The sequence below is a fragment of the Coptis chinensis genome, chromosome 3 (assembly GCF_015680905.1).
Source record: "Coptis chinensis isolate HL-2020 chromosome 3, ASM1568090v1, whole genome shotgun sequence".
Lineage (NCBI taxonomy): Eukaryota > Viridiplantae > Streptophyta > Magnoliopsida > Ranunculales > Ranunculaceae > Coptis > Coptis chinensis.
In genome coordinates, this window is record NC_141458.1 from 123,745,875 (window position 1) to 123,771,902 (window position 26,028).

The 26,028-nt window shown below is 36.6% G+C and overlaps 1 pseudogene; it reads right to left on the reverse strand.

The window, feature by feature from the left end:
* Positions 1 to 364: 364 nt before the first annotated feature.
* On the reverse strand, positions 365 to 1,474 carry LOC147514112 (protein FAR1-RELATED SEQUENCE 5 pseudogene; annotated as a pseudogene).
* Positions 1,475 to 26,028: the final 24,554 nt, after the last annotated feature.

The following is a 26,028-nucleotide window of genomic DNA, read 5'->3' on the forward strand; positions in this document are numbered from 1 at the left end:
CTAATGCCATCTTATACAATTTTTCATCTTCGGAAGCAACACACCACATTTGGGTAGATCTACGACATAGATGACTTAGCCTAAATGCTTTAGGACAACCATGGACACCATGTAATGCTTGTTCATCCATTCCTCTAAATAAGTTAGCTCCTTTGGTCCATCTCTTCAAAATGTACGGCGATGGAATTTTATCCACATCATGACGAACAAATATTTTCAAAACATGTCTACATAGTATGCTTGTAAACTCGAAGTGACCGCATTCACAAGATACCGTTTCTTTCTCTTTGTTCCACTTCATGACATATTGATGACCAGAAACAGCAAGCACAGAAGTAACCATGTAAGTGTCACAAACTCCATCTCATATTGGTTCACTAGCTTTAAGTTTATCCACCAATTCCAATTGGATACGAAACTTGTCAAACATATTCCGAGTATAGACACTTGCTGCATGTTTTAATAGCAAGTTGTGTTCACTGACGATTCGATCCTTATGTTTTGAAACAAAATCCTCGTCACATTCATTCCGAACCATCCTTTTTAAAGCTTTATCATATCTATTAATGAAATCACCCAGACTAGTTCTATAGTTTAGAAACTCATTGAAGAAGGCATTGACCCCCTCACTACGACCTGTCGTATTCATACCAGCAAAAAATGTACGACGATGATATACAGGTGCCCAACATTCTCTTATATCAAACAAACCCTCAAGCCAAGGGTTCTTAGTCAACTTAAATTCTTCCATCAAGCTTTTCCATATCCTTTCAAAGTCTTTAACCTTGTATGTAAAGTGAATGCATTTCTCCAATCCATTCTTAAACTTTGAGTTTTCGAAATAAACATGTCCCAACTTTTCACCAAATTTCTTTTTAATATGCCAAATGCATAGGCGATGTTTCGTATTAGGGAAAACCTTTTTCACAACACCACACATGACATCATCTTGATCAGTGATGATGGAGGTTGGATGTCGACCACCCATTGCTTCAACCCATGTCTTGAACAACCAATAAAAAGTAGCCTCTGTTTCATCGTGAAGAAGTGCACATCCAAATTGTATAGATTGGTAATGATGATTGACACCGGTAAAAGGGGCAAATGGCATTTTGAATTTGTTTGTCCTGTATGTGGTATCAAATGTTACAACATCACCAAATTGTTCATACACCATACGGGATCTTGGATCAACCCAAAAGAAGTTTGTTGCTCTTCCTTTTTGATCAACTTGCACGTCATAAAAATATTGATCAGGATTTTCTCAATACTTCTTTTGAAAATAATTAATAACTGATTGAGCATCACCTTCCCCTAGTCTTTTTCTGATTTCCCTTTGTTGTCCATAAAGTGGTTCCAAAGAATCTTTGTCGCCATACCCAAATTGGTCACCTCCAAAAATCCAAGGAACCTTAGACACTCGCATATTCTCCCTATCAAATCTCTCAGTCAAATCCTTATCAGCAGCAAGCATATTCCTATTAGACGGCAAATAGTGTCTTTTAATCGGTGTAACAAAATTATGGTTATGTCCCTTTTCATAGACAAACTTTCCACTTCTTAATTTCCTTCATGTACAATATCCGCATGCTTGCCAAACAAGCTTTTTTGACAGTGGAACAACTACGAGCTTTTCCCTTGCGATTGACGTTGTGTTCCTTCTTATGAGTTCCTTCACGTGAACATACAAACAAGACATTTGTCACTTCATCCACGCAAGATTGAGTTTTCTGTGATGTTCTTATTCTAATGGTAAATCCCTCTTGTCGACCATATTCTTGATAATATTCCTTCGCTTCATCAATGGAATCAAAAAGCATGCCCACTTGTGGCTCTTTTTGGTTTTCAACCACTGTAGGACTCGAAGTATTTCTGTCACCATTTTGTGGTAAGTCATTTCGCTGACTTTGATTTTCATATCTGTCAACTTCTACCAAATTCAAACTTTCGCACCTTATTCCATTTGAAACTTCAGAACTAACATGCTCCACCATTTGACCACTTCTGATAAAATCTGAAACAATTTTACCCTCACGTGAACATACAAACAAGACATTTGTCACTTCATCCACGCAAGATTGAGTTTTCTGTGATGATCTTATTCTAATGGTAAATCCCTCTTGCCGACCATATTCTTGATAATATTCCTTCGCTTCATCAATGGAGTCAAAAAGCATGCCCACTTGTGGCTCTTTTTGGTTTTCAACCACTGTAGGACTCGAAGTATTTCTGTCACCATTTTGTGGTAAGTCATTTCGCTGACTTTGATTTTCATATCTGTCAACTTCTACCAAATTCAAAACTTTCGCACCTTATTCCATTTGAAACTTCAGAACTAACATGCTCCACCATTTGACCACTTCTGATAGAATCTGAAACAATTTTAGTTGGTGAAGTCAATGAAATGCGTTTAAAGTCTACAAAAAAGCTGAAATTTCAAAACTTTGGGTTGAGAAATTTCTATACTAAAAATGTAGAACAACATGCTGGAAAAAGAAAAATAGAAGATGCAAGTAGCATAGGAAGAAACAAAATATTTCATAATATAATTAAGAGAATGAGAAAAACTTGTAAAAACTACCTTATCCCTCTTAAAACTCTGTGTCTGATTCCTCTTTGAGAAAATAGAGAAGAAATGGGGGACAAACTTGTCTTCATTGAAGTATTGCTATAGGGTGAATTATGAAAACCAAAACAGAGAAGGGATTTTTTGACGGAAATGTTTTTGGCGAAAGAAAAGTATTTAGGCTGGTGAAGAAGAGGATTAGAGCTTCTTCTATCTCTTTCTCCCCAACTCTCGTATTTTGTTTTTCAGAAGAAAATAAAAGAATTCCAACCCGGGTTTAATTCATTGTTGAACCGGGTTTAACTCAAAAAACTGGTTTTAAAAACTTGCTCTCTCAGTTCTTTCCTAACCGTTAGATCTGTAATGATCCAGTGGCCCAGATCTTGAGTGACTTTGTGTGTCATTTTTATGTCCCTAGATCCTCTCCCTTTACGAATTAGGCCATGACTTTATTTTGCATGTATCTTACTATATTAGAAAAAATGTAAAATCTAGAGTACTCCGGTTTATGGGTACGCATGCCATCTAGGCCCTCCACGAGCTAAAGGTGAGGGTGTATTGCAAGGCAAGATACTGGATCTAGGCTCTCCTAGCCCTGCGTACCGGTACATCCAGCGCATGTTAGAAAAAAAATGGGAGTCAATGAACATACGTCACAGGGGCATTTTAGTAATTTTCTTATATCTTATGGGGGTATTTTTTTTTTTTTGTCTTTTTTTTTGTTTGTGCAAATTCTCATTCTTTGTTCTCCCGCTTTCGCTGAGTCTTCAATCTTTGACCATTACTGTTCACACATCAAGGAATACTGAGTAATTTATTCCTTCCGCTTTCGCTTTGTCTTCAATCTTCAACCAATACTATTCACACTTAAAGGAATAGTGAGTGTTTTCTCCAATCTTTATCTACAATAAGATATATAGCTTATTGTCTGTTTAAGCTATTGCTCATTGAAGATGTCTGCTCCCGATATTTTCTGTAAGTTGTACTTATAACCTCATTTTTAATATTAATTTACAGCTTTAGGGAATCAAACCTTTTGGGGTTGGCACCAAGCTCTTCGGTGTGATTTCTAAACGAACTAATATTTGTGTTATCCCCTTGATTTATATCGTCGAATCTGATGGAATCACGGAAAAGAGATAGTAAATGTCTAGCCGAAAAGAATTCATAGAGTGTAATCTCTACTTTGTAAGTTTGAAATTATTTATATATGTCGTTTAACATCTCTCTAAATGTCTAAATGTCTAAATGTTTAAGGTTTCTTGGTATTAACAATTACCCAACAATTATTTGTGTGTGCCTACTGAAGAAAATGTAATTTGTATTGTTAAGACACTAATTTGGGTGTGGGTACCTCATGTTAATAGTTTAAGCCTGTAAGGAATTTCTGATCGCGAGACGTGTTAGTATTGTGTTTCTCTTGATTGTTTCTTTGTATTTTTGGTTTGGGCATTGTACTGTGACTATCTCTGTCACTCTTATTTTGTCAATAAAATAAAATAATAGTATAAAAAAAAAAATGGAGTGACCTACTTTGTCAGTAGATGAAACCATGTATGTCCTAAAAGGAAAAAAGGAAGAGGACCTATTAGAAGAAGTTGCTACTTCTCTAGAGACTAAAATGGGACTTCCATATAGATTTCTGTGTGGAGTTGTTATCTTTTTTCTTGGCCTTTTCCATTTTCATGGTGTACAAAATGACTCTTATTTGGTATGGTTTACCATTTTAGTTTTGCATATATTTATTTATCAATTTGAGCGCAATGGAATGAGCTGAGATCCGAATCAAAGAGCTTTAATCGGTCGTCAACTTCAAAATTAAGGAACCAGATTAAAGAGAAACGAGCGAGAGAGTTTCTGGATCGAACATCATTGAGGTGGAACTAAAGCTTTCGGGGAGAGAGAGAGAGTGAAGAGTTTTGAGAAAGTGTAGATCGTGGGGTAAAGTGTACTGTTTAAAATACTAGTATATTTAGCGTGGCGATGGGGAGTGAAGAGCTGGCGAGGAGAGAGAGTTGGGTGATGCGGGGGGGAGAAAGAGAGATGGGTGAAGGAGAAAGGTATTTGGGCTAAAAAAAATAAAAGAGAAGATGAGGACAGACAGACAGAAACCAACCAAGTTGGTTTTCGTCTCGCATAGCCCCCCCTTCTCCCAAAATCGTTCGCTCCACTCACTTGATTATCGAAAAAAAAAAAGTGTACTGTTTAAACTTTAAGAACCAACTTACAATTTCTCAGTTTCTCATAGGCCGTTCACTAGGGGTGTAAATGGATATGTTTGGGTCGGATTTTGGAAAATAAATTAAATTAATTAATTTCAGTCACACAATTGATAAACATATACAAAACTAATCATAAATATTACTAAAATAACATCGTATTGATTCAGGCTCATATCGGTTCGGTAGAGGGCAAACCCAAACCCAAACCAATATCTTATCAATTCGGTTTGGTTTCGGGTCGGTAGAGGGCAAACCAAATTACTAAAACCCAAACCATTTTTTATCAGTTTGGTTCGGATCGGTTATCTGGTTATCGAAACCCATTGATAGCCCTAGCCGTGACAAGAAATTAGAACATCAGAGTTTAAAGGAAGCGGGAGATAGAGGGAGATGAGAGTGAACGTGGGCAGTAATGTGTTCGAATTACTTTTTTGTAGTGGAGTTATGGGCGCACTAGACCAAAAATTAGTTGGGTCAAATAATGGGTCAAACTGTCACTTAAGGGTCGGATAATATGTAACTATTTTAGTGAAATAGTTACAAATAGTTCTCCACACATATACACTTTCTTTAGAAAAAAAAAACTATTTATGACCGTTTTGAAAACACACGTCACCAAAAACTTTTTAAAACAGTCACAAAAACCATTTTCTATCATTTGTGACCGTTCCGAATAAAACAGTCACAAATAACATTTTAAAACAGTCACAAAAATTCTTTTTTCTACTAGTGAAGCCCAATTTCACAGGTTAGTTCAAACTTTCATTTGTTCAAGTTATTCAGTGTTGCTATTTGCTTGAATACATTGAAATCGCATATACAAGACGTTATTCAAATGTGTAGCAAGGATACATTCATATACTCCTTCTTCCACTCCTCGCCTCTCCTGTTAGAGGATTTATTCTAGCATATCAGGGTTGTTTTGACTGTTGTCGCATTTTCTTTAACTTTGGACTTAGTCTTGCATGAGATTAAGGTCAGGTAAGGAAAAAACGACTAACGTGATCTATCGTGAACGTTAACACACACACCTATCTAGTATACCACACACTACACCTGAATCAATGGCTGAAGAAAGAGAGACTCCTCTCTCTAACTTTTACAAAGCCCTGAACGATAGCCCGAAATCTTGCATCATTCTTGTAGACCCAGTGGGGGATGTTCGAATCCCCCCGAATATATTTAATTTGTTACCAGTTTTTCATGGGTTAGACCATGAGAAGCCTTATCAGCATATACGTAGGATTGAACAAGTTCTTACCACATTCTATCATCCTACAGTATGCGTGGAACAAATTAAACTGAGAGTGTTTCCCTTCACCCTAGCCAATAAGGCGGCGTCTTGGTTAACTGCCCAAGCGCCTAATTCTGTGGACTCATGGGCCAAACTTGTTCAATTGTTTATGGAACAGTTTTACCCACCACTGAAGACAGATGAAATGCTTTACAAGATTCATTTTTTCCGCCATAATCCTCATGAATCCTTTTCAGAGGCCTGGAATTATTTCACTGATCTTCTTATAGAGTGTCCACACCATAACCTTGCGAAAGACACATTAGTTCGTGCTTTTTTCAAGGGGCTTTTACACCATCACAAAGAGGTCCTTGATATAATGAATGGGGGTAGTTTTCTCAGTAAAGGAGCCTCAGAGGTTTATAAGTTTTTAAAAGATCAAACAAAGCGTAATAATAATCGGGGTAGTGATTATATCCCCCGCTCCGTTAGTTTTTCTTCAACAGTTAAGGCTACCATTATGTTTGAGGTTAAATCCAATCCTGAGCTTAAAACTCTAATTGAATCCCTCATTAAAAAGGTAGAAGCTATTTCTATTCAACAAAAGCATACCCCTGTCATGAATGTCAACTCTATTCCATGTAATTTATGTTTTAGTCCTGAGCATCCCGACTCCTATTATCCTCTCGCCTATGAACAACAACCATCACAACCAGATAATGTTTGCTCCATCAATAGCTATCCTATTCCTAACGCCCCTTGGAGACAAAATCCCAACTTCAGTTGAAGAAATAATCAACAAGTTACACTTTCGGGGTATAATAATCAAAATGTTAGGCCAGCAAACAATTACAACCAAGCTCCACCACGATAAGGACAAGGACAAGGACAAGGTAATTATAACAATAATAATTATAATGCTAATAGAGGTATCGTTTTGGTAAATAATAACTATCATAACCCACTCATTAATAATCAACATGACATAATTCTTGTCACACAACCTGTAACAACCACTCCTCCACAACCGGATCATTACGACGTCTTTATGCAAACCCAACAATAGATTTTACAGTCCATCCAACTTTCCTTACAGCAATTAACCCAAGAGAAAGTACAACCAAAAGGTGTGTTTTCAGGTCAAGCTGTACCTAATCCTAAAACGCCAAACACAGCTTTTGAAGTAACCGGTAATACTAGTAATGAAAATGAAAACGTAGGTGAGTTAAATGCCATCACTACTCTCCGTTATGGCAAAGTGGTTGATAACGCCGTAACTATGCCCATTGTTACACCACCAGTAGTCATAACAAATGAAACATTACTAGATACCAAAATAGAAACTAAAGAACCTACCTCGGCGTAGAAATTACCGGTTAAACCATAACTTAATAAACAAAGGCCAAGGTTAAACATCTGGTTGATCCATATGTTAAATATAGAAAAAAACCACCGTTTCTCCAGAGGCTAGCCATGTTAAATAAAGATACAAATTTTGACGAGATTAGGGAAGTTTTTAAAAATCTAACGATAAACTTACCTTTTCTTGAAACAATTAAAAAGTTACCACAACATGCTAAGTTTCTAAAAGAGTTGTGCACTACTAAGCGTAAAGCAAATATTCCTAAAGATGTCTTTTTAACTAAACAGTTTCCCACGTTATCTGAACATAATGGAATCGTTAAGTACAATGACCCTGGTCGTTCTACTGTACAATGCACCTTAGGGGATACCCATATGACGACTACGCTATTAGACCTGGGGGCGAGTGTTAACTTACTCCCTTATTATTTATATAAACAAATAGGTCTACAGGAGATGCAACCTACTAAAATGACATTGCAATTAGCTGATTGGTCTATTAAGTATCCTAAGGGTGTTGTTGAAAATGTGCTTGTTAAGGTTCAGGATTTCTATTATCCAACTGATTTCGTTATCCTTGATACAGAAGTTGCTAACGACTTTGTTCCTATCATTTTAGGGCGTCCTTTCTTGGCAACTGTCAACGCGCTTATAAACTGCTGTGATGGTTCGATATCCATGTCTTTTGGCCATCTTTCTGTTGAGGTAAATGTTTTTAAAATGATGAAACAGTTACCAGATTAGTCTATAGATGGGGAGCTTAGCATGATTGAGAGCTTAGCTCAAGATTATTTTAACAACACGTTTCCAGAAAATCGGATGCATAAATTCCTTTCTTTCGGAAGTTTAGATTTTGGCGATAACTCCTATATAGAGGAAGTCAACGCCATTTTCGAGTCTACACCTATCTTAGATCCTTCTATAGCTCCATTTACCGAGTATGAATATTTGATACCTAAACAAGTATTCACTATCCACGATGAGGAACCTCCAGAAGCCTTTATTGACATTCCTCCCTCCCCGCTTTAAACCTCTTCCTTCTGAGTTGAAGTATATTCAACTTGATCCAGATGGTAGTCATCCGGTAATTATATCTTCTCTGTTGTCTGCAGATGAAGAGACACATTTGATTAGGGTAATTAGGGAACATCGTTCAGCGATTGGTTGGTCCCTAGACGACATTAAGGGGATTGACCCTAATATATGCACACATCATATCCATTTGGAGGATAATGCAAAGACTTCTCGCGAACCTCAGTGTCGCTTGAACACTGCCATAAAAGAGGTGGCCATGCGGGTATCATATATCCCATTTCCGATAGTGAATGGGTAAGTCCCATTCATGTAGTTCCTAAGAAACTGGGGGTTACCATCGTGCGTAATGCTAAGGGTGAATATGTTTCCACGCGTGTCCCTATAAAATGGAGGATCTGTATTGACTACAGATGTTTAAATGTCATAACACGAAAGGATCATTTTTATTTACCCTTTATAGATCCGATGCTCGAACGTCTAGCTGGTCATGCTTATTATTATTTTTTAGATGGCTACTCTGGCTATTTTCAAATTATTATCAATATTGATGACCAATAAAAAACTACCTTTACATATCCTTTTGGAACATATGCCTATAAACGAATGCCTTTTGGCCTTTGTAATGCTCCTGGTACCTTCCAGCGGTGTATGCTTCATATCTTTAGTGACATGGTAGAGCGTTTCATGGAAGTTTTCATGGATGATTTTTCTATCTATGGAGACTCTTTCACTAACTGCCTGTCTAACTTGTCTAAGATTTTGACACGGTGTGAGGAGAAAAGTCTGGTTTTAAATTAGGAAAAATGTCATTTCATGGTTAAAAAAGGAATAATGATAGGTCATATTGTATCTAGTGATGGCATCGAAGTAGATAAGGCTAAATTAGATAAGATAGCGTCTCTACCTTTACCACGCATCGTATGCGGATATTAGAGCCTTTCTAGGCCATGCAGGTTTTTATAGGAGTTTTATCAAGGATTTTTCAAAAATAGTTAGGCCTTTAACTAATATACTTTTAAAGGATGCCATCTTTGATTTCAATTATAACTGCAAACAAGCTTTTGAAACTTTAAAAGCGCTTTTAACATCTGCACCGATTATCTGACCTCCGATTGGTCTAAACCTTTCGAACTAATGTGTGATGCTAGTGATTATGCCGTTGGGTGCTATGTTAGGACAAAAACTAGATGATAAGTCGATTTGTTATTTATTATGCTAGCAAAACTTTAAACGATGCTCAACGAAACTATACAACTCTGAAAAAAAGAATTTTTAGTTGTAGTTTATGCTTTAGATAAGTTTCGTCCTTATTTGATTGGTACTAAGACTTTAGTTTACACGGATCATGTAGCCCTTAGGTACCTTCTCGCAAAGAAGGATGCTAAACAGAGACTAATCCGATGGATTCTTCTCCTACAATAGTTCACCTTAGAAATTAAGGATAAATGAGGGGTCAAAAATATAGTTGCCCACCACTTATTTAGACTAACAAATGACAATGATAGTGATTCTAAGTCCATACCTGACTCTTTTCCTGATAAGTATCTTTATGTTATTTTTTCTGCACCATGATATGTTAACATTTTGAATTATTTAGCTTCTGATATTATTCCTGATGTTTGGTCAAGAAATGAATGTAAGAAATTCTTGGCCAGAGTTAAGCTATACTACTGGGATGAGCCCTACCTTTTTAAGTATTGTTGCGATCAGATGATTCGTCGTTGTATTCCCTAGTGGGAGTATAATGAGGTTCTATCTTTCTGCCATGACAAAGAGTGTGGTGGGAATTTTAGTGGTATGAAAACAGTTGCTAAAGTTCTTCAATATGGGTTTTATTGGCCTACCCTTTTTAAAGATGCCCAACTACATTGCACAACATGTGTTCGTTGCCAACAACTGGGGCGAATCACCAAACATAATATGATGCCCTTAAATCTCATTATGGTAGTAGAAATTTTAGATGTATGGGATATTGATTTCATGGGTCCTTTTCCTATTTTCCATGATTTTATTTATATTCTTGTTGTCGTGGACTACGTGTCTAAATGGATAGAGGTCATGGCTTGTCGTAGCAATGACAATAAAATAGTTGTGTTTTTTGTTAAAGAATACATTTTCTGTTAGTTTGGCATTCCTAAAGCCATCATTAGTGATGGCGGAATATATTTTTGCAATAAAGTTGTTGCTTCTCTAGTTAAAAAATATGGAGTTACCCATAAGGTGGCAACTCTTTATCATCCACAAACTAGTGCCAAGTAGAAGTCTCTAATAGGGAAATTAAAAAAATATTAGAAACAATTGTAAATCCTGATAGAAAAGATTAGTCTAAGCGTCTACCTGATGCCTTATGGGCGTATATGACTGCTTTTAAAACTCCTATAGGTATGTCTCCCTTTAGACTTGTTTTTGGAAAACCTTGTCACTTGCCCGTTAAATTGGAGCACCGTGCTATGTGGGCTATAAAAAACCTTAACTTTAATTTTGATGAGGCAGGTGTCAAGCGCAAATTGCAATTAAATGAGCTTGAAGAAATCTGTAGCGATTCTTATAATCTCGCAAAAGATTATAAAGCTAACATGAAACGTGTTCATGATAAACAAATTTTGCGCAAAGAGTTTGTGGTTGGTCAAAAAGTCTTACTTTACAACTCCCGTTTGCATATTTTCCCAGGAAAATTAAAAACCCGTTGGTCTGGTCCTTTTCTGGTTACTGAAGTCACCCCTTACGGGATAATCACCTTGGTAAATCCCAAGGACAACAATACCTTTCAAGTCAATGGCCAACGGTTAAAACATTTTCACGAGTTAATGTCCCCTAATGTGGAGGATGTCCTTTTACAGGACCCTGTCTATGAGGACTGACCTTTGTTGTTTGGTGTACTTTCTTTCACTTCCATATATTGGTAAGTGCACCATTAAGGTAATCGGGCCCTCCTATTGGAGTGTGTAGTTTTAAGTACCGGATCCTAAGTCCACGTTTAACATAATTCACGTTTTCCACTCTTGTATATTTTCTCGATTTTTTAGTTATGTTTCTCTATGGTGTGAATTATGTCTTTATTGATTTATTATTTTCCCTTATATTAATCTGCATTCATAAAAAGTAAAAAATAAATAAAACCATAAAAATAGTAATCTAGCAAGTCTCGGGAATCTGACTTTAAAAGACCCACGTTTTTAAACAATTTTTTTTTAAACTATGTTGTCTAAAATTTGTTTGGGGGTGGGGTGTTTGATCTTTCCTTTTCTTGATCTCTCAATTTCCTATTCTTGTTGTTTATGCCGTTTAATAGTATTTTGATTCGGGTTGACACCATCTATAAATTTGGATTTCAATTGTTCGTATAACTTATGTCATTCACGCACTTCGAAGCATTTTTTATCTTTTTATATGTCAACCACGGTTAGAATAGAGTGTTTTATGGATCATTGGATTGGAAATTCTATGCTGATCGTTTTCATTGCTCATTCGCAAAAATCAGACCGTTAACGAATCGAGATTTTCAGTTTTAAGTTTGTGAGCATAAGGACAGAATGGGCATTTTTCGAAATTGTTTGGGCTTGGGCCCAAAACCTGCGATCCGCGTGCCTGCGCACTGGGTCTCCAAAAACTCAAAAGAGAGAGTGAAACCCTCTGTTCATCTTTTTCACCATCCGGTTCCAGCGAACCATAAAAAACCAAAAAAACAAAACAAAACAAAACAAAACAAAACAAAAACAAAAAAAAAAAACAAAAAGCAAAAAAAAAAAAAAAAAATCGCGCCAATCAAACCACATTTCGTCCCTTGATCAATTTTACTCTCCCCACCTTACCCTAACCCCATTTTTTGAAATCAAAAACAAAAAAATGGCCCAAAAACGAAAAATTCTTTCGGAACAAGTTTTTACATCGGACCATTTTGCACCATTTTACAATAATGAGATGAGGCGTAGGAGTTGGCGGATGTTGTGGTATACGAAGAATGATTTTTACCATTTGGATTTGGTTTTGAATTTTTATAAGAAGCGGGAAATTGAAGGTCGGAGGATTTTTATTAAGGTGAATAGTGCGAGGAGAGAAGTGTGTACGGGGATGTTGTCTAGGTTGCTAGGCATTGAGCCAAACAACCGCCCCATAGTTACATTCGCGGGGAATCGCAGATGGGGTGGGATCGAGGTGTCAATGAGAGAGATCGTCTTAGAGGGACAAGATAATCGAAATCGCGTTATGCTCGGCGATCGTCTTTGAGAACCAACCAACCAACTGGCTGTAGCTCAGTGGATTGGTAAGAACATCATTGGAACCTCGAAGGTCAGCGACATCGACTCGTCTTGTCTGCACCTTCTTTGGGTTCTTCAGGAGAAGAAGTATCAGTTTTGTATCCTCGATTTTTTTATTTCTGAGCTTAGAAGCGTTAGAGAACATTTTGTACTGTTCCCTGTTTTGATTACTAAGATCATGCTGCATTTTGGAGATAAACCGAAATCTGAGCAGATTATGTTGAAATTGTATTCAAATGCAAAGATTTATTCGGAATGTATTCAGAAGCCGTGGCAGTTGCCTGAGGATAGGGTTGTTGATTCGGATGATGACGAGGAAGATACGGCATGTTTTGAGGCCGATGCCTTGGAGAAGACTACTTTTGATGGAGAACGCATAGCATTGCTTCATCGCGGCATGAGTTCTCTTAATACCGTACCATTTGTGTGGATCTGCGAACTAGGCAAGTGAACATCCATCAGAATTTTGAGGTGCTCAGTGCGAGTAATCGGGAGCTCCAGACTACCATGGAAACCCTAGTCTAGCGTGATAAGGAGCACGAGGAATCCATGAACGCATATCTAGAGAGTCGATTAGGAAGTTCCAGGGAAAGTTCTTCTAATGCGCTTGCAACCCTATCGAGTTCTACTTCCAATCGAACTGGCATGCATGAGCGTCGTCGAAGCGGGGATTGATGACTTCGGAACCATCCTCGCCTCTCGGGCTCGTAGTTTAGTTGTTTTGTGTTTAGGATTTTTTTTTTTTCCTGTTTTTCGGTAGAATTTGATTTTTAGTTGTTTAGTTAAGTAGTTCATTTTGAATTCTGTAATTGTTGTCGAATATTTAGTTGTTAGTATAATTTAAATTTTAATTAAAACTTTATCCAGGCATGTTGTTGTTTTTTTTTATGAATCCCACCTTCTCGATCTGTTGGGGGTGGCATTAATTGTTCAGCATTGTTTTGTTTCCTCTATCCACCATTTTGGAAGTATTTGTTGCAAGTTTGTGAGAATATGATTATGTGAGAATGTTACTAATTTGGTAGAGCTAGGATTAGCTAGTGTGTAGTGGTGAAAATTTGAAGTAATGGAATTGGAAAGTTATTATTTTAAGTTCAAACCATTAAACTATTAGGTTTGTTTTTGGAATAATGAATCTGGTTTGTTTCCGTTTTGGTTTTAGAAATATTCTGTTTCCATCAAGTTGCCGTAACAATCTGGGCAACTTATGGAACTCGATTAAGAAGCTAAACTTCTATAAAACCTTGGTTCCCTCTACATTCCACACCACACCTCTCACCTTGCACCTCTCATTATTATCTCTCACTGTTCTTTTCCACTTTTCAAGTCAGAGCACTCTAGGTACACGGAGCGCGCCACGCGCCCTAGCCTACCTATTCCTGAACGCGCCGCGCTTTCAAGTGCCTGGACATCGTCCAAGACAAGAGCGCGCCACGCGCCCTTCATAGGCAAATTTCAAGCGCGCCCCACACTAAAGTGCCTGGAAGTCGAGTGAGACAAGAGCGCTCCCCGTGCCCTTCACGTACCAATTCTCGAAATACCCCGCTTGGCTTGGCCTTTGCAAATCGGTTTCACTTTTGATTTTTCTGGATTTTTCGGTTGTTTCTAACAAATTCTAGAGTGTAATTGTTGAAATGAACTCTCCTACACTCATACCGGAGTAGTCTTTTGAAGATTTGTTCCGAAGCAACACCTATAGAGGATGGTTCTACGATAGAATCATGCAATCAAGATGGCAACATCTGCTGGTAAGTCCTGATGACTCGTATTCACCTCAACTTACTGAATATTTCTATAATAATTCAAAGTTCTTTTGTCAACCAGATGGAGAACAAGTGTTCTCTGTCGTAGTGAATGATACGACAATGGATTTTAGCAAGTTTTTGGTTGCTTTTGTTGTGGGAATGCCTATGCCTGTTCTTACAAACTCATGAGGATATATGACTAATAATGTATACCTCTATAACTATGAGTATTTTCACGAGACTTATGGGGGAGGGGTTTTTCGTGTAATTGACCGAGGGCAGTATAACATAGCCCTTGGTAGCCTGTCCCTGAATGTAGGCCTTACCATGTTCTTCATTATGATGAATATTTTAGGGGATTGGCAGTTTATACATGTATAATACGCCGGGTGACGTTTTCCTTGCTTTAGCTGAGAGACGTTTCCTATATGACATTCCCAAGGTTTTAGTGGCTAGTCTAGCTAGAGGCCATTGTATGAGGCATAAGTACCTTCTTATGCCTGTTTTGGTTTGTCGTATCATGTCTTTGTTTTTCCTTGATTTACGTACCGCTACACGGATTGGGTTGGGGTTGAAATTATGAGACCCACCAATTGAGTGGTTCGTTCGTTTCGTGTTATGACTTGGCCGGGAAGGAGGGTACAACCTCAATGGGTTGCTCCTTACACGCGATCAGATCGAGTAACACTTAACAGGTTAGCACAGGTTGATGATACATAGAGAGAGGCTTGGCAAGTTATCATGGCATGGCAGGACGCAAAAGAGCCTCGTTTCTATGTAGAAGAGGATGATGACGCCTAAATGCTAGATAGGAGGTAAGTCTTATTTTTGTTCGTGTCTACTTATGGCCCAAGAAATTTACTCCTTTGTAACCCCATAACGGGTGGAATTCATATAGAGTTCCGTCTATTTTATTTATCTATATTAGTATATTTTAACTTTGTTTTGCAGATGTTCCAAAATTTTACGCGTTTCCATGGTACGTATTTTTCTACCCTTCTTATTTCTATACTTTGAGGACAAAGCATGCTTTTGTTTGGGGGTGGCATAGAAACACACGTAATTTAAGGCACCTGTTAGGATATAGATATGTACAATATGCATTTGTTTTCTAGTAAAAAAATTAAAAAATTAAAAAATATAATTAAAAAGTTTATGCTATGCACTTAGGAATATTGGTGTTGTTTCTTTCTCTATGCACTTAGAAGTTTCACGTTAGCTTTTGTATTAGAATAGTCTTTAGAAACTTAGGTTAATATGTAGATAATAATCTTTGTATCTTTCTATAAATATATTGCATGACATCTATGTTTGTATTGGCAGTAAGTTTCTGAAATCTAGGCTAGTATACTTATTCTACAAATCCTGTGAAAATATAGCCTAAAGCCTTATATGAGTGAAATATTTGAGAAATGACACAAGGGAGAAGAAGTAAATTCCGAATAGAAAAATCACACGTCCACTTGCTTGATCACTATGTCATATCTTAAGCGAGAATTTAGGCCCTCTTTAGATCGATATAGCCAGAAATTCAAACCTATATGAAATTATTTTCCGCTAGTCGCCCCTCTGAGCCTTTCTTTAACCTTTCATAAACTACAAATTCTTTACCCTTTTACAAAACAAAATAAAAATAAAAATCAGCCTACCCATCTTTTGAATGAGTCTGAGAATAGAGATGAAATGAATAATAAAGAGAAAGACCTTTGAAACCAAGAATTTGTTAGTTGCTTCAAATAAGAAAAGAAAAGAAAGTTTCCATTCAAAGAAAAGAAAAAAAAGAAAAAAAAAAGTTAGAACTCCAAAAACAGAATCAAAGGAGTCAAAAGCCAAAAGAAAAAGAAAAAAATGGCTAAGGATGGAAACAAAGTATAGAAGCAAAGTAAGAACAAGGTTTTCTCTAAAATACATAATATGAAGACTCTATTATCTCAGACTGGTTCTTTTTGAATATCCATTTTCTTCATTCTTAAACCATCACCTAATCCCCGCAACACCTAATAAAGACCTCTAGCTCAATTAGGAATAGGTTAGTGTGATAGTAAGTAGTAGATGTGTTTGATCGACTTCGACTTCCTTGTGTATCATTGAGATTGTAAGGTAAAGTGTGACCACTGCACACTAGAGTGAGCAAAATTGAGTGGAAAAAGCAGAGTGATTTTTGTCTTGACATTTATGTGAGGATCTACTTAAGGACGTTATTCCAAAATTTCATAAACGGACCTGTTATTGCATTTCATAGCATAGTTCATTATATATATATATATTTATTCTTAGATGATTGATTATTATGCATATATTAGCTTAGGTTTCGACTTGACTATTATGTATTCATTGCTAGTGAGATGGATAGATATATGAGAATAAGTAAGGAAACAATAGTTTTATTTCTTATTCGTTGTAGTATAGATGAAGTTTGTGAGTACCTTCACTGAAAAACTCTCACAAGGCTATAACTCGTCCACTAGGGAATTCCTAGTGGTTTAAGGCCATGTTGCATATGGTCAATGCAATCGCACTCGGCGAAACGAGATTAGTTAGAACTCCATTTTTGGTCACTTATTTTAATTTCTCATATTTGCTTGAGGACAAGCAAAATACTGTTTGGCGGTGGTTTGATAAGAGCCCAAAACTGTAGTTTTAACCCCTTAATAATATTGCTTTTATACCAATTATGTGATTAATAAATAAGAGTTAGTGTTGTTTACGTGCTTTAATGTATTTCAGGCATTAGAGTCAATTATGTGTAGAAATGTATCCCTTTTGCTAGATAAAGGAGCAAAGGTTGGTTGCTAAGAAGTTCTATGATTAAAGGCCAATATTCGAGAATAAAAAGCCTTTTGGAAGGCCAGTCAAAGCTGAAAAGTCAAAGTCAACGCGGGCAGAAATAACGCATAAAAGTCAGTAGAACTTTCGAAGGTCATATCTTTGGATTCAAACCTCAGAATTTAGCCTACCATATGTCAAAACGACCGGCTCGGAACGATCTTTCTAATGATTTAGGACTTGATCCAATCGGAGGAGTAGAAGTGGACTAAAAGTCTGTTGAAGCCATTTTCAGCAGAAAACTCCTTTTTGGACTGAAGTAACGAGGTTTTAGACTCGATTTTATGACCCAAAATATGGCTCCAAAGCCCATGCATGAATTTGTAGACCTAGCCTCTTCTATATAAAAAGGACTAAGACCAAACTCTTATCCTATCCTAGATTAGTTCCATAATATAGATTAGATTTAATTAAGTAGTCAGTACTTAGTTTTAATACAATTTTGAATCATTAGACTCTTTCAATTAGATTAATAAAGCAATTATTATTCTTTCAATAATGTCTTGTTCTTATTGTTTTTATTCTATGAATGATAGTTTGATAAATCAAAGCTAAAACCTCCGTTAGAGGGGTTTGAAGAAACTTTGATGAAAAGTTGATTGTATTAGCGTAGAAATAGTTGTAATAATTTATTCCACTTTACAAAGTAATTAGTTCACCATGAGAATGAGTTTAATTGCTTTATATGCTAATTATTAGTTGGTAGAGATTGCCATGAATAATTAGGGATTAAAAATACCCAACCTTTACGTGAAAACGTAAAGATTAGGATTACAACGAATTCTATGCTAGTTTATTAAGTCGAATCAAGGTGGAATCAAATTCCCTTAATTCCTTCTCATAATCACATCGTAGTATTGAATTGCCATAGTTTAAATCATAACATCTAAATTAGTTAAATCACTGTCTTAGCGTAATTTCAATCTATTACTTTCATTGATTTTGTTAGAATTAATTAACTAGGAAATCTTACATTTAAACGAACTAGGAGTGGAACGAATTCTCTACTCCAATTATATTCTGATTCACGAGAGTAGAACTTTGATACATTAAAGTAAAATTCATTTAGTTTTACTTATTCTTGAGTTTAATTAGTTAAGTCTAGGTAAAACTATACTTTTTACGTTTTATCACCCTGTTTGTCGCTTACTGCGAGGACCTCTTTGCCTTTGTGCTGGGTCATCTATTCCTCATACTTTATGTATTTGTCGACTCTGTGGTACCGGTCGTCTAGGCGTTCTAGTTTGTTGCACATTAGAGACGCTGCTAGGTTGGAGTCGTCTAGGAGGGCGTTAGTGAATGCAGAAGTTGCAAAGCTGTCTTTGAGACCTGGCTCCTTTGATAGGAGTTCCTTCTTGAAACGTCCTAGGAAAGCGCGGATAGTCTTGCCATGTGCTTGCTTTAGCTGAAATAAGGAGTCCAGGTCGGCCTATTTCTTCCTATTGTGGACAAACTCTGCTACGAACGTCTCGGCAAGCTTGTCGATGTTGCTGATTGAATCAGGAGTGAGCGTGTAGAACCATTCTAATGCTCCTTCCTTTAAGCTGGTTGGAAAGAGTTTGCACTTTAGGTAGTCGTAGTCTGGAGCGCTATAAAGTGCAAGGATCTGGCTGAAGCGAGCTACATGCTGGCCTAGACATGAGTTATCGTCGTACAACGTGAACTTTGGTTGGATGAACTCTGAGGGAGGCTGTTTGTCCTTGATTTCAGTGGTAAATGGTGATGCCTTGTATGACTGGAGCATCTTTTGTGTGATATGGACTGCACTGGCCTTTTCGCTCGACTTCTCCAATCTCTGGGAAAAGTCCTCTAGTCGTTGGTTGGTAGTGGCGGTGAGGGCTGTGACTGCGTTATTCTCAACTACGTCTGGAGTGCCGTTGTTGGTGTTGGAGGTGGTTTGCTCGCGCATAGTTTGGTTTTCTTGTTGAAAGGCTATAAAAGATCTTGGAGAGTCTTCATTTGATCAGCTAAGGCTTGTAACTGTGCTTCCATGGTAGTTTTCTGACTAACTTTGAGGGCTTGAGCAAATGGTTTGTGTATTTTCTCAAGGGAACGAACCGGCAGACGGCGCCAATGTAGAGGTTTGGTATCTTGGGGCTTACGACCTGAGATTAGGATTGATAGGGAGTGGTTGCACTATTTTTTGCGATAAGAGTTGCCTACGTATTAAGTTTCTCGGGCTAAACTTGAATCAAGCCTCACGTAGTTCATCTCTATCTATTTATAGATGTTTGAGCTGACTTTCCTTATTTGCTCCAGGCGTTGTTAAATGTAGATCCATATTTTGTGTTATCTTGATGATTCGACATTACTCCTGATGTTACAAAGTAAATGTCTCCTTGATTGGTGTGTTGACTGAGCTCCAGGATTGCGCTAGATCATTTGCTTCCGTATATGGTTGTAACTGGTATTTGAGACGACCTAAGTTTGGGTCGTTGTTACGTCCTGATGGTTTGGTACGAGTTAGTGAAGTACCACCTAGTGTGTGGAAACGTGTGCTGTAGTGATATGAAATATATAACCGAGGGTACTTACAAACATCATGGTTTTGACCTCGCTTTTATCTAGATAATCAAAAGTAATTAGGTCATTTCTCATAGCCTTATTCCTTAGAAACTCTTTTTTCTAATGAGTTAAATGCATCTAAGATCAACTAGCTTATTGATTCTATGAAACTATGTTCTACTTTAAGGGTGTATTTGTTATGATGGAAAGGAAAGGAAATACTATGGAAAGGAAAGGAAAATAAGAGTGGTCCACCTTTTCCATAGTTTTTAAAGCGCTTGTTTACCCATGGAAAGGAAATGGGCTTTTCCATATGGAAACAAATGGAAAAGGTTTTTATGTCTTTAAATAACCCCTCAAATTTTTGTGGAAAGGAAAGGAAAGGAAATAGATAAATAGGAACTTACTACTAATACACTCCACTCAACAATACAATTATTCATTTCCATAGCTTTTGCAAACAAACATGATTATTCCTCTCCCTAGTTTTTTCTTTCCTTTCCCCAGTTCACAAACACATACCATTTTAAAATTATTTTTTCATTCCATTCCATTCCATTCCATAGTGGACCACCCATTTTATTTCCTTTCCTTTCCATCAGTTAAAATTTAACAAACACACACTAAGTGTAGCTCTCGAAAATTTGAGGAAACAAGTACATTTTTTCGTTGCCCAGAATTAATAGAGAAAGGAAATTAGAATCGGATCATATGCATGCAGAGATGTAATGCAGACAATTAATCATACAGCTAGAGAACGAAATAGTTATAATTCAAATAGTATTGTCAAGAAGCCTAGTGCTAAGTTATTATTTTCGTCATTCCGTTATTTAATTCCTCTACTTCTTACTTCTTTATGTATATTTGTTCGTATTATCATATCATTGTTTTGCATTAAAACGCTTAAAACGTGTTCGATCTATTTTAAACAGCTGGTTATGTCGTTATGACTTATGAGGGACCCATGTTTTTAATTTTGTCAAGAACAATTGGCGAACCAATTGACCATTGGAATCACATAAACAGCAGTCAATCTACATCCGATTAACAGTTTGCAGTGTCAATGCCAGCCTTGATATGCAAGTCCCCTCGGACTTTTAATTAGTGGTGTACCAATTGGCCACCACTAACCATTTCGTTAACTAAGTAGTGTGCCAATTGGCCAAAACTTTTCGTTTGAGTTTTGATATATTTTTTTGAATGGTCAATAAAGAAGTAAAAGTGTAAAACACTAATCTTAAGGGAGGTTAAACTTTGATCTTGCCATACCAGAAACTATATGGAAATAAATATGTGTTAACAAATTAAAATAGAGCTAGGATGAGCCGGCTGAATCGTAAACAACAAAGAGATCAATATATAAATGTGTCATCTCTAAATTTTCGAGGACGGTTCCATTCATTAACCTTAATTTCAGTTCATGTATTATTGTACACAAGTGATTTTGTTTTTGGCATGAATGTACGTGATGACTAAGTTTGAAATGACACTAATGGAGTGAGTTTTTGCTCCTAGCATTAGTTCCTACCGGCGCTCCAAGGATATTATCAGCCATATACATAATTTCTTCCACAAAAAGAGGAGAAGTTAATTACAGCTTGAGGAAGATCCTCAATATATTTTTTTAAATTTTACTTAGCTTGTTTGTCCCGCGACCAAAAAGTAAATAAAATAAAAATAAATAAAAATAAACAAAAGAAAAGGAAAGCTAAGTAAATTGAACAATAAAGAACTTGTATTCCTTCTTTCTTCATTTGACAACTAAACGGTGGTTAGATGTGATTCACATTCACAGGTCAAAAATTCAAAAAGTAAAAATTGTGCGGCTATACCTATATATCTTACAAAGGCCGCAAAATCTTCGTTCAATGCTACCTAAAGTCCATATCAGCAAAGAGCTTCAAGTTCTATCCTTCTATGACCCTTTCAATCCCCTTTTGATTAGGTGCAGTTGTCAAATATAATCTTGCTTTGTACAAGCAAAAATTCCCAGAAGTGATTTTTTTCAACATAGGAGATTGTTATTTAAATTTAAAATAAAGTTGCATTATTGAAACTGGAAGTAGAAGGATGAGAAGACAAAGACATTGATATTGAATATTGGGGATTAGTGGCATTTTAAAGTTTAGAGACTATTACTTTGTCATGTAGTCAATATATTTTGTGTGTTTTGTTTGACTTAGGCAAACAATAGACAATATTTCAATGAGGCTATGCTTGATTTCTTGTGTTTTATTTTATTTTATTGTATTTTATCATATTTATTATGGGTTAACTAAGGGGGATCCCCAATTAATTCCAAATATTGGATTAATAGCTATATCATCTCAAATTGATTTGTTTCTGATTAACGAAACTGCACATATAAAGATTTATAGGACAAGCGCTAGCCTCTCCCCGTAGTGAATATTGGGGTCTAACATGGTTTGCGCCTAGCATTCAATTTGAAGTTTTAAAGCGGCTTTTCCTTTATTCTCTTTCCATATCATTAACCGAACTCTAATGAATTAGAATTTGAGGAACAATCAACCAAAAACTATACTCCATTTTGAGGCATATTTAATGGTGGTAGCTCAAAAATACGGAAAAAAAATGCAAACCAAATGCGAAAATTATTGAAACACCTGAACATCTTTAGTCTAAATATCAACTTTTCAACGTCAAGTGATGTGTCTTGGGGAGGGACTACAATTTCATTTACCTTGGCGTGACCAAGATTTGATTTGTTTTTTGAGGATTATAAATAAAAGAAGAATATGAAAATCAATGGCATGTGTGGCTCTTAGTTACTGGGGTCTTTAATTTGTTTTGAGGGACCATAATATATACATTTGGTGAAAATCCCACGCAGTGTGGAAAAGTCGCGCGGTTTATAAATTTAATGAAATATCAACCAAACAAAAACCAATTTGGTGTTTGGTTTGATGATTTTATTTTATTTTATTTATGTTAGAATGATTTGGTCTCTAACTCTCAATACTAAAATAGTTTTTACCAAAATTTTAAAACTTTAGTGTTTTGGTCATGTTTGGTAAAAAATTGGTGTTTGAACTATTCGTTAAAGATGCTTAGCTGGGAAAGCCCACCAATGTCCAATTTTGAACCAAAAAAAGCCGATAAGAAAAGCGGAAACAGCTTTAGGAAGCGGCAATAAAAAAAAAAGCAATCTTGAATGAGAGGCAAAGCATATAATATAGCAACGGTTTTGCCAAAACCGCCGCTAAAAACAACCAACCGGGCGAACCCGGCGGTTTTGCCAAAACGTGATTATTCTAATGGTGTGCTACTATTTATATAATCGGAGGACGAAAGCTGCGTCTTCGGAAAAAGCAGCGATTTTGGCCAGCATGGCCGTTGAAAGCGGCGCCGGTTTTGCGTGGCGTGGTGTTTTACTCAAACGGCGTAAGTGATTTGATCTGTGAAGCACAGAGCCGAATATTGATTGATTTGTTGTTTGATCTTGGGATTAATATCGCTGATAAAGATATTCTTACTGTAACAACTTTATCCACCTTGATGATTATGATATGCATTCAAGCTGAAAAAGGTGTAGGTCTGAAGAAATCTCCACGTGATACAAAGGAAATGTAACCAGACACCAACTAAACTCCAACCACTTAAACAGTTGTTACTTCATTTTAAAAGCTCCATATTTGCAAACATCATTTCCGACGAATATAAGAATGTACACTTGATAGTTACTCCACCAAGGCTAATAAAAGTTTCACGTGTTGTCTTTTAAATGGAAATTTAGAAGCCATGCAATGAAAGTTATTCATGAAGCAAAGTAGACAAATGGTGCAGAGTTTGACGCATCATTTAAATCCAGTAATTAAAGACGATCGATAGGTATAAAGTACATGGAATTAGTCTCGTAGGTTGTAACTTGCCTTGCAAGTTGGGTTGTAAGTCTCTGTCACTCTCTTCGATTAATTTTTGTAGAAATCCAGTCTCACTAACCCAGACCTTCATCCAAAACATTCATTCCTTCATTTTGTGAAAGTGGTGGTTGAACGGCAAAACATTTTAAATGTAAAATAAGCATTTAGTCTAATATACAGTGATTTTTCTTGTCATGAACTAGTAAACATAATTAGTTGATATTGACGATTTTCAGAAAATATCATTTTCACGACTTCATCAAATTAGTAAAATAAAAAAATCACATTCTCTCTGAATGAATCGGTGTGCTTTTCCAACAAATTCGTGTTAGATCTATTTTCTGCCACAGATAGGATAAGTGCAACTCTTTAAAATTTCAACCAACTTCGGTACCGTATGTACTAAAATGAGTGAATAGATTCGGCAGAATATAGTACTATTTAAGTATTTATTAAGTATTAACAACACCGAACGGTATATACTATAGTATAGAGGATTCCTAAAGGGGCAGGACGGTCCTGTCCCACTAATTGCCAAAAACAAATACTAACCTAGAAACAATGAAATCCTAACCCTAACCTAGCCACCATCTAATTCTAACTCCACCAACGGCTACTTGATAGATTTGATCGTCAGAAACTACTAACTCGAATAGGAAGACACCACCCATGATACCCAACTGTTGGTCGATCGGGCCCGAAATCCAGTTTTGGACTATTTTTTAAATTATTTTAAATTTGGAAAAGAAAAAATGGGATTGAGACTTGTTTATTTTTGGTGGAAACAGGAACTTTGAGACATTATAATTGTTAAAAATCATCAAACCCAAACTTAAGTTTGGAAAAACAAAGCGGAAGAAGGAAACATTTTTGGAAATTCATGTTCAGCCCTTAAAGTTCAATCACTGGTTCAAGATTTTCCAATTTTAATCAGAATTGATACTAATTTGTCAAGTTCTTACAATGGGTTTGTTAAATTCATTACCCTCTCACTTTATTTTGTCCATTATTTTGTCATATCTTTTGTCAGTATATATATATGGAACAAAGCCGTGATAGGTGCGGTTGCACATGAAATGATCATTCAAATTGAACTAAATCAAAAGGTTCGGCGTTCCACATGGTGAGATTGTAACTTTAGGTCACATTCAGTTTACCTAATGTAGAAGTCAAACCTAACTAATTCATTGGACAGTCCATGCTCCTTGGGCCAATCTTTTAAAGATATTCACTGTGAGTCTTGTCATGGTCCACAGCATGTGGTACATTTTGAGCATTTTTTCTTTTGGGGGCTTTCTCTTTTCTGTTAATGTGACCTGCTTCCAGCTTGAAGTTGGGATCCTACCTAATTGGAAGAAACATATATAGAGTTATCGACCACTTACAATTGAAAGGGGAGGCCCAGATCACCTGTTGCACAATTACAAGGTGGGTCCATGTCTCACGAGATCAATTGAGTGAGAGTAGTGTGGCCGTGTGGGAGTCTCAGCATAAGATAACATTGAAACCTCTGGATTTCTGAATTGAGACACTAGAAGCTTAGATTTCATGTTCAAGACAAAATTGCAAACTATAGCGTCATGCACTCATGCCTCAAAGTACATTATATAAAAATTCTGCGTTCAACGTTCTATTCTGCCAGTTGCATATTCAATTTTCTGTATTGGAGATGCTCCGACTGGACTGTTTTATTATTTGTGAAGGGTATTTCACTTTTTATGAAAACATTCTTATCTATCTCTCAGAAATGGTCACGTCTCTGAAATATTTGGTTACAGGCTTACAGCTAAAACTCAAAACAGCAATTTTTTCAAAAAAATACTCTTAAAATTTCCTGTAACATCTTTTAGTACTCATCTTTAAGAAAAAAGCAACTCTGTAACGTGTAATTTGAAGAATGAACATATACTCGAAGTTGGGCCGTACCAACATGAAGAATGTACATATGTTCCAAATATTGTTGGGGTGATAGCATATATCCTCTTGGAGGGTCCTTTATTGATTGAGCCCGAGTCTTTTTTCTTGATGGATTTCAGCTCAAGAATCAAATGGAAATGGCTTTTGGCGGGCTAACCAGTAGGATTTGGACCCGCTATTTTCTACTTCAGTAATATCCGACTTCGCAGGGTACTGAGCACACTGAGCAAGTCTCATCTTGCGTAATGGTAACATGCTATTGACCTTTTGTTCATATTCTGATTTTTTGCTGAAACCTTTGTTCATATTCTCAAGGCTTTAATAATGACTACAAACAGAATCTCACAAAGCACACTGCATGTTACGCCAAGTTCAATATCAGGTGGCAGATCACTTCCAGGGAATATGCAGAATACTTCTATAAAGTAGCCGACTACACTCGATGACAGTTTGACATATATGTACCATATACCCAT